This window comes from Montipora capricornis, chromosome 6 (genome assembly GCF_036669925.1).
Source record: "Montipora capricornis isolate CH-2021 chromosome 6, ASM3666992v2, whole genome shotgun sequence".
NCBI lineage: Eukaryota > Metazoa > Cnidaria > Anthozoa > Scleractinia > Acroporidae > Montipora > Montipora capricornis.
In genome coordinates, this window is record NC_090888.1 from 23,987,171 (window position 1) to 23,997,170 (window position 10,000).

Genomic DNA, 10,000 nt, shown 5'->3' on the forward strand with positions numbered 1-10,000 from the left:
CTACGGCTGTTGATTGACTTTGCCCAGTCATTCAACGCTGATATCAGTTGTGTTTCACAAGAGAACTGCTGCCTAAAGCCATGCTGCTCATTAATCAAGATGTTGTTGCCAGACAAGTGTTTAGCCATGTGGCTGAGAACAATATGTTCCATGACTTTGCAGCAGATGGACGTCAGAGAAATCGGACGATAGTTAGACGGATCTGATTTATTTTCTCTCTTGAAGACTGCAGTAACAAGGGCTTTCGACCAGTCCGACGGTACAACACCAAGATCAAATGACTGTTGGAAGATAAAGGCGAGCCACGTAGACGCCGATTGTGAGATCTCCTTGAGCACTCTTGCAGGTAAATTATCTGGCCCACAAGCCTTGTAGGGATTCAATTTAGCTAACTGTTTAGCGACTCCATCGGGCGAAAACAGCAGATCTGCAATCGGGCAAAAAGGTGACGGGCTCATTTGAGGTAGAGGCAACCGCTCCTGAATAAAAACTGAAAAGAAATAAGAGTTGAGAGTTTCTGCTTTATTTTTGTCTGTGATACTCACCCCATCTTCCGTTTTAAGTGGAGAAATTCCAAAGTTTTCAGATTTACTATACTTAACATAGGACCAGAACTTTTTGGGGTTGCCAGTCAAGCTGTCTCCTATAACTTCGTTAAGATAACGGTTATGAGATTCTTTAATCAGCTTTGCCACTTGATTTCGTTGGCTCTTAAAAGCATTCCAGTGTTGTTGATTTTTAGAGGGAACAGCTTTCCTGTGGAGGCGATCCTTTCTGCGCATCTCTCTTTAAATCATGGGAGTAATCCATGGCAGCTTGTACTTTGGCTTTGAAGATTTTTGAGGAGCATACTGAGAAATGCCATCAATTACGGTATTTTTGAACGCATCCCAATTATGCTCCACAGAGTTTTCCCTTGGGTCCGATGCAATGAATTCAGAAGATGACTTCGCTATAAATTCATTCAAGCCACCGAAATTCGCTTTTTTGTACTCGTAAACTCTATACGAAGGTTTAGGAAATCGTGTTGCTTTTAAGTTGACCTCAAAATTAACAATGTGATGGTCGCTCAGACCAGGAGAAGTAAACACACCAGAGACAGAGTTCGGATATGTAGACAACAACAAATCTAAGTTTTTCCTGATGCTGGTCTTGTTGGTACTTTGACATGCTGAGTTAGCGAGTAATCGTCCATTAAGTGCAGAAGTTTATTATGTTGAGAAGCAGTACTATGGTTACTAGTGGTTGGGATCTCACAATGCCAATCAACATCTCCCAGGTTGAAATCTCCTCCAATAATAATATTTGGATGGTGAGGGATTTTAGTAAACACTTCGCTGATGGAATCGCCAAGGCAATCAAGTATCTCACTGGAAGAATTTGGTGGTCTGTAAAACGACGATAAGTACAGAGTTTTGTTATTTTCGATTTTGAGAGAGGACCAGAGGATTTCACAGATGTCATTACTAAAGTCAACTTCTTCGACACATACTAGATCGGATTTAATCGCCTGGAAGACTCCACCTCCATTAGCGTTTCTGTCCTTTCTGAAAACTGTATATGAAGGTAGGAAAATAGAATAGGTAGGCACATCAGGATGGAGCTTAGATTCTGTTCCAAAACCAAATCCGGTTCATGTAACTCAAGCAATGCTTGGAATTCAGTGGAACGTGGAGAGCCTTTGAGGATCTTTGAGTCCGTTGCAAATTTATTATCATTCCTCTCAATGTATTTCTTTTCGATGTTTTTCCATGCTTCGATGTGGAAATTCCACGGTTCGATGCGTCTGTCGCTGTGCGATTTAAAGGCAGACAATTTATGGGAACGGCCGAAGATTGAGTACTGACCACTGAGAATAAATTGAACGAGTTTGACGAATTCAGAGCCTTGAGTTAGGAGAGCAGTGCGATTATGGCTAAATCGTAATAGTATACACCGATTTAGGGGTACTATTATCCGATTTAACCACTACAGTTTTTGATGTTTTACGAATATACCGTCCTATTCTTCCTATTCTACGACAGTTGTACTTTCAGATATTCAGAAATCTTTGTTCGATTCTCCGATTCTTCCGATTCTACGATTTTACCTTAAAACCGTGAAGATGATTTTATCTTAAGAGTTTACGTTAAAGAGATGTTTCAGACAGCACTTACCGATTCTCCGATTGTTCCGATTCTACGTTAAGATGTCACAGAAATCCGTTTCCGATTCTGCCATTCTTACAATTCTACGATTGTACCTCAAGGTTCTCCAGAAATCACTCTCCGATTCTCCGATTCTTCCGATTTTACGATTGTACATTAAGATGTTTAAGATGATTTTACCTTAAGACTTGACGTTAAAAAGATGTTTCAGAAAGCAGAATTCATTCTCCGATTCTCCGATTCTTCCGATTCTACCTTAAGATTCTCCAGAATTCACTCTCCGATTCTCCCGATTCTACCTTAAGATTCTCCAAAATTCATATTGTTGCTTTGTGGCGCTACGCTTATAGGACGAAGAATATAAAACATTGTGTTTGGCGTGTTCATGTGGCGTGACGCTTACAGAACGAAGAATATACATTGTGTTTGTCGCGTTTGTGGTATCATCGGTGAATAAAAATTGGTAAAATAGGAGAATCGGAAAAATGTAGAATCGGAGAATAAAAATTGGTAAAATAGGAGAATCGGAAAAATCGTAGAATCAGAGAATGAAAATTGGTAAAATAGGAGAATCGGAAAAATCTTAGAATCGGACAATAGGATAATTGGAAAAATAGTAGAATCAGAGAATAAAAATAGGTAAAATATTAGCATCGGAAAAAAATAAGAAACGGGCAATAAAAATTGGTCAAAAAGGAGAATCGGAAAAATCTTAGAATCGGACAATAGGAGAATCGGAAAAATTGTAGAATCAGAGAATGAAAATTGGTAAAATAGGAGAATCGGAAAAATCGTAAAATCGGAAGAATCGCAGAATCGGAAGAATCGCAGAATCTGAACAAGCGGAGAATCTGAAGAATCTGAAGAATCGTACGTCAAAAGTCATATTTTACTATTGTACGATTTAGCCATAATAAGAAATTCTACTATTGTACGATTTAGCCATAATCGCACCCTTCTGAAGAAATTGCAAGGGTTTCGTAGTCATCAATATTCATTTCCAAGCAGCAGACATGCAGCCAAGAGTCGCACGAGTCGCATTTGATACCACGTTGGTTGCATTTCACAGGTTTTTTACAAAGACCACAGCGAAATTTCCAAGCTGGACCAGGGTTTACGTTGACATCTCCAAACAGTAGCAATAGGTTTAGCAGAAAACATGACTTGGGTTTTTGAACAAAGATGGCGGCACGTCGTTGGCAACGTTGAGATGCCAAGAAGACTTCAAAACCAGGCGAACAAATGGACTGCAGCTTAATTTCGCTGATATTGCTTGAGTAGTAGGTGGAAGTGTCTTCCCTGTACCTTGGGGCCAAGTTACAATGGATAAATAAGCCAAGAAATAGGAGTGGTTGTCATCAACAACCAACAAAACTCGAGTGCAAATTCAATTTAAGCAACCAAACGAAAGCGTCTCCACATTAATCCACTCAGATGGAAATCTTAAAAAAGCAGCTGTAGCGGGAATTCGGGAAACATACACGCATTCAAGTCAGGAAATGCTGGAGCAAGAGGCATTCTTTCCAATTGCCAAAGACGCGACGTTAGTTCGCGAGGCACAGCTCGCCGTCTTGGAACTACTAAAACAACCAGATGGAACCAGAGACGTAACGTGGCTGATAAAAATGTTCAACGGGATCCAGCAACATTTCAAGAAATCTTTAAGCCAAAGAATGTCTAGTCTTCCAGTTAGCCTTGTCGACAAAGAAGAATAAAACTAAATAAAAGCGACTGTAAACATTCACGAACGCTGTCTTTTTCCTTTCCGATCGTTTCAATAAGCTATCCAAAGATCTTTCAGCTAATAAAACACGTTCGGCCACCGTAATTCGATATCTTCGAATGGCTTCAGATCAGAGAAAGGGCAGATAGCAGCGCAGATATGTCTAAAAACTGGCGTTGGATAAAATTCATTTCTCTTTCGACGCGCACCATACACATAAATGGCTGTGTTTACGCGTCGCATGCTGATTGGCTTAAATTTGTGGTCACTATCTGGCGCATGCGCAGTCGTTTTTCAGCTCTGTAATTTGTGTCACCTTATTCCCGGTAGGCCGCCATTTTGAAAACGTGGATTATTTGTTCATCCAGTTGCCGTACTGCATCCAGTACTTGTCCAGACAAATTTGATCACGTGATCTGCTGTGTGTCAAGGTATTCGAAGGGTGCGAAGTTCGCCAGTTCTTTTCGCCCGTTCACACTTCCCCTTGCCTCCGCGATATCTGCCCCTGAGTCTCCGAGGATGCTCTGTACGCGGAAGTGACCAAACCGTAAGTTGAAAGCTAGATAGGTAGACAAATAATCTTTATTTATCCACGGTCAATTCATCAGCTACCCAGGGTGCCAGAGGTTATTTTTTCCGGGGGTTTTTCCTCGGGAGGTGGGAATTTCACGGCGAAGCGCTGAGAAAATTTTTCGTGCAGAATCGCTAAGCGTTCGCTTCGACCTTGAAAAAAATTCCTCTGGCACCCAGGGTATTCATCAGCCAAAGAATTACAATTCAAATAAGAAAACATTATAAACTATCTACATTACAAAAAATATTAAATAAAAAGCTGCTTTCCAGGAATGCCGTGCTCTAGAGTACTTGTTTAAGGGACTCTGCTTTCCTGACGTTACACGGAAGTTTTGTTCCACAGTATGGCGCCACTAAAGCTAAAGCTATTTTTGTAATAATTTGTCCGTGGTAAAGGGATGCAAAGTTTATTCTCAGAGTCTCTAAGGTTATATACCGTTTCTCGTATTGCAAACCTAGGACATTAGACATTAGACATTAGACTTATAAACCATCGTAGCTCTTTCAATTTCATGCTGGCGCGCTATATTTTTCCATCCTAGGAGATGAAACAGGTAACAAGGGTCTTCATCGTAGTCTGAAAATGTCAAAACACGGGCTGCTCTATTTTGTAGTTTTTTAAGTTTGTTCCTTAAGGTTATCCCCCAGTTTCCCCAAACAGTATTGCAATAATTGAAGTGAGGGTGAAGAAGAGCTTGGTAGAAAGGAAAGGAAAGGAACTTTATTTAAGTGTGTAATCTTCTAGCGCTGGAGCACTAATCGGGGACACTGTAAATTGAAATTAACAAATTAACACGAATTAAATCAACTTTTGGTTTTTGATGAGAGGGGAAGACCGGAGTACCCGCAGTAAAACCTCTTGGTGCAGAGTAGCGAACCGTCAACAAACTCAACCCACATTTGACGCCGAGTCTGGGAATCGAACCCGGGCCACATTGGTGGGAGGCGAGTGCTCTCGCCACTGCGCCATCCCTGCACCCCAGATTAGTTGTAAGGTCGCTTTGGGGACAAGGTGCCTTACTCGCTTTATGGCACCGACGCCAGTAGATAATTCCATTATTATCTTCTACATATGGCTACCCCAATCGAGATTATCATCGGTGATCACTACAAGAGATTTAGCAGGAGCGACTCGGGTAACTCGAAAATCATTAATTGAAAATGTTGGGGAAACTGTTACAGTACTTAGCCTCTGCCTAAATGCAATTAACATGAACTCGGTTTTAGTCATATTTAGAGTGAAGGGGGTAGTTCCTAAAGAAACTGTGGTGCCGCGTCGGTGGGGAAGTAGTACACAAAAATTCGGTTTTATCAACGGAGTTGATAATGTGAATTGACCACCGTACAGGGATTCTTCAATTTACATTACCAACTCCGTTGATAAAACCAAATATTTAGAGTGAGTTTAGATCAGGCTATGGAAACACGGAAAAAAATCCGCTATTGCTTTTATAAAATATTCCTCAAAGATAATTCGACAAATGACGGAAAATGCTTCTTGTCTGAAACAGATTCCCTTGATACACGCTCATCTTTCCTACGAGCCAATCAAAACGCGCTTCTGACAATACACAACCAATCAAAATTCGTGTGATGTCACAGCTGTGTTTCCATACTGTTATCTAAACACAGCTATTGACCAATGAGAGTGCGCGTACTATCCTAATATTTTATAATAACCAGTGGTCAACATTTCCTAAGTCTTCGTTAAACTTGTCTGACTGCAACTGCTAAGGGAGGTGACCAGCTAGAGAGGAGCTAAAATGTTAAAAGAGTGCTAAGACCTAATCAATCCAACGAGAGCTCAGGCTTAACCAGTAAACGAGTGCTATTTTCTTCACACGAACTCTTGAAAAGTGTAGTTAACCGAACCGTAAAATGAAATGTTAAAAGAGAGTTTAGGCCTAATCACTGAAACGAGCCCTATTTTCTTCACACGATCTCGTAAAAAACGTAGGGTGCTTCCATTATGCCTGACATCAGGTCGGAGAGCAGTGGAACTAACCAAGGAAAAATGGAACGACATTTTACATCAAAAGTTAATTTCCAACCGGACCGAAGCGTTCCATTTCATTTCGACCGAAATTTCGGTTACATCACCGTGAAATGAGACTGGAAAATAATTTTTGGGAATGGAACGGCACGTTTCGGTCGGACAGGACCGACCGGTCAAAGAGGTGGTCCCAAATATTCCTGAAATATGATTGACTTCCCATGTCCGGTTGGCAATATATGGCGAAGGCACGTACTAAAACCCGAAACACCGAAACGAAACCATCGGAACGAAACCATCGAAACACCGGAACGAAACCAAGGGTAGCATCGAAACACCGAAACAAACCCAGCGACAAAACCGAAACAGCTATCAAAACAGCCATTTCTTTCACTCGTGATGTAGTTTCACTGTAAGTAAAATTAGTCCTTTTGTTCAAAGTTGTTCCCTTCTACACAAGCACACAGTAGACTTCGTAAATTCAGTCTCCACCATATCTCTTCGAAATGCAAATACAGTTGCGGACACAACTAGCAGTAATCGTAGATTAGAGAATTCTTGGTTTTCACGTGACGTTATAAAATACTAAATTAGGAATTTTGAATTGTTACCTTCGTCAAAAAGACATTTTAAAGACACATCTATCTGCCGGCCTGTTTTCAGCTCGGTAGCATGCTTTGTTTTAAAATAGGTCAAAGTTGAGCAGTTTGAATTTCAGTTTTTTTTTTTTTACAATGCGTGACATCTGCATTGCTTCTGAGAAACATGTCACGAAAAATATCCAGTCTACTTGTGTTTTCACCAATGTGTTAAAACACGAAGGCGCGCTATATAAGGAAGCTACTCTGGGAAGCCAATGGCTTATTTGCCAATCACCTTTGACGAGTGCCGATCAAATCCAATATGGCGGACGACTCCACGACAAGAACGGTAAATGATGTGCAGAGATGAGTGTATAATTTCATTTGTCCTGGGCAATTATGCACAACAACCAAATGTATTCGAAAATCGTGTTATTCATGAAGAAACGGACTTGTAATTTTGGAAACAACTGTGTGTTTATAGTTTTAGGATAGGGAGGGGGGTGTATTGGTTAGAAAATACAACAGTATGACCGGCATGTTTTTGTCACTTTATTTCACTTATGATACATTATCACTTAAAAAAAAAATAAAAACCTGCAACTCAGCATATATATGCCTCTTCAAGTCTGCAGTTAACCTTGAACCATTCTAATGTCACGGCCTGTTCATCGATCTCTTGAGAAAAAAAGAGAAGTAAAGGTGTAAAAAGATTGCATGACATCCAACCCTCAACAGCCTTAGACATTCCACATAATGCCAACACAGGGCTGATAGATCTCGTTTGATGTGCAAATTTTATCCTTATCAAGTTCGTAAGTCAAAGAAGTCAAGTCAAGTCAAAGAAGCAAAGATTTACAGCTTATTGTTATGGAGTAAAATAACAAGGTAAAACGGGAAAAATTAAGATTAAATACAGTGGAAGTTAGGACACTGAAATATTTTCAAGAACTCATCCGATAGCTACATTTTTCCTATACAAAAATCAACCACATCAACAAGTTGCACAGACGTTTTGTCAACGTGTTTATTCCAAGCGAGAATATGACACAAAGGGGTTATGAATAGATGAACAACTGATTGACAGTATGATAAGGATAACAAAGACAAATTAGCTTGTTCATTGCCCATGTATGCACAAGAGATATGTCCTGCCATTTTATTTCCTAGGAGGAAAGGGTTTTTAATTAATAAACTCACATCCTTACTATAAAAACAATCTTAGAGGTTTATGTAGGTAAATAAATTGAAGGTCACTGACTTTCATAGATTGGGTGGCTTCTAAAGGAGCCGTTTTTTCTCTTCAATTTGTCAATATTTTGTCTTTACTCCACAATCAATAAGGAATATGTTCCTCTTTGAACACTGTCACAACAACTGCAAAATAACGAGAACGCAAATAGCAATCAATAAATATGTTATGGCTAAAAATCCCACAAACTGTTCACAGAGTGGGCAACAGAGTTCCAGGTGTGGTGATCTGTCCTACGTGGTTTATCATGGCTGGGCGCGCAAATTATAATGTTCAGATAAATGATCATCAATCTGCTTTGCATGTACAATCTGAGGATAAATAAAGATTTTGATAAGATTTTAATAGCAACTTGAGAGGAGGTGTTTATTTTCTGTTCAGCATGCTCTAATTGATATGTGTTGGGGCTGTACTGGCGAAAACAAGGATAAAGGAGAATGTGTGTAACAGGGGCCCGAGTGCAACTGTTTATAAAGAAATATAAAATATCAAACATTATATTTTTCATACTTTGATAACCACTCCCCTTCATGGGGCTTATCAAGGTCAATATAAAAGAAATGATGCATATCTGCATAGAAATAACAAGTCTACCACTTTTAAAGAGTGGAAGACAGATCAGTAACATCACAGATATACGCAGGAGCAGCCAAGGAGGTGGACTGGGAACTACCCAGATTCATGTGATTACTAACCAATTCACAATGTAAGTGGCACAGCAGGCATTTTGCTTCTTTCAAACAATGTATGCCATATTGCTTCTCTGAATGCAAAGGTCATCGGTCGCAGAACTCTGGTGGGAGCCATTCTCCCAGGATGTCTCGAATGCTGATAACAATGCACGGAATCAACATCTCGACCAACATTCTCATTCTAAAATAGAGAATTTTGGAATTTTGCAGTCAGAACTACACGATACAGCCAACTACATTGGCCAATCATAGCACGCATACTACCTGAGCAATTTATCAAAGGAATTAATTTCACACACAGTCGTACATTAATGCATATGCATGTACTGAAATTCAAGAGTACAGTGTGTATAGGTATGCCAATCCCTCTGCATATTTCCTGCCTTGGATGTATAGTTTGAAAGATACATTCAGATGCTTCAAGCCAGTGCAGTGTGATATGCATGGCTTCAAGTACTCTTCCATAAAATTAATAGTGATCTTAAATGTAAATGTACATGTAGGAAGTACAAAAGCACTACAATGACAAAACTTACCCAATCTAATTTGGCAAGAGACACTCTCATCTCATATGTGCCATCTCCAAAATGAATCCTCTTGGGGGCATATATGAGCACAACAACATGGAAGGACTCTATACAGAAGGTGTCTCGGCACTGATTGGTATGCATCACAAGTTCTCCCTATCAAACATAAAGTGGTACATAACTTTTCCTAAGTGAGTTTGAGGGTCACACTGAGTGTTACAGCATGCAAGGTGGTGTAACTGGTCCATAAGACATTTTTTAATACATAATATCTCTTGGAAACCAAATTATGTGTGAAAGCACACTCTGAAATTTAGCAGTGGGTGCTTTGCAATACCGACTGACCAAGGAACTATCATAGTGTGCATACTATCTGAAATATTACATCAAAGAAAAGTACTTGATAAGAGTATGTTGTGTGTGGATACATACAATTTCTGAATATATTTTCTGTATAGAATGTACAGTCAAGACAGAAATTGGCACACATACCAGGAGGTAAACTGATGGAC

General features: G+C 39.8%; 1 protein-coding gene and 1 long non-coding RNA gene across 4 annotated transcripts in view; one reads left to right on the top strand and one right to left on the bottom strand.

Moving 5' to 3' along the window:
- The first annotated feature begins 2,808 nt into the window (after window positions 1-2,808).
- The window catches only part of LOC138051818 (uncharacterized), a 51,675-nt gene continuing 44,483 nt past the window's right edge, over window positions 2,809-10,000 (top strand). The window contains exon 1 of the long non-coding RNA XR_011132919.1: window positions 2,809-4,417. This is a non-coding gene — a long non-coding RNA (uncharacterized lncRNA). The remainder of the gene's footprint in view (window positions 4,418-10,000) is intronic.
- Window positions 7,556-10,000, bottom strand: part of LOC138051817 (uncharacterized) — an 11,031-nt gene continuing 8,586 nt past the window's right edge. For 2 of the 3 annotated variants that reach the window (XM_068898093.1, XM_068898095.1), the window contains exons 6-10: window positions 9,981-10,000; window positions 9,498-9,644; window positions 8,965-9,142; window positions 8,279-8,394; window positions 7,556-7,695 (exon numbers count right to left, since the gene is read on the bottom strand). The exon at window positions 9,981-10,000 is cut by the window's right edge and continues 138 nt beyond it. The gene's annotated coding sequence lies outside the window, so the exon portion shown is untranslated. Of the gene's footprint in view, window positions 8,395-8,964; window positions 9,143-9,497; window positions 9,645-9,980 lie in introns of all 3 variants that reach the window. The other variant, XM_068898092.1, reaches the window with a different exon arrangement.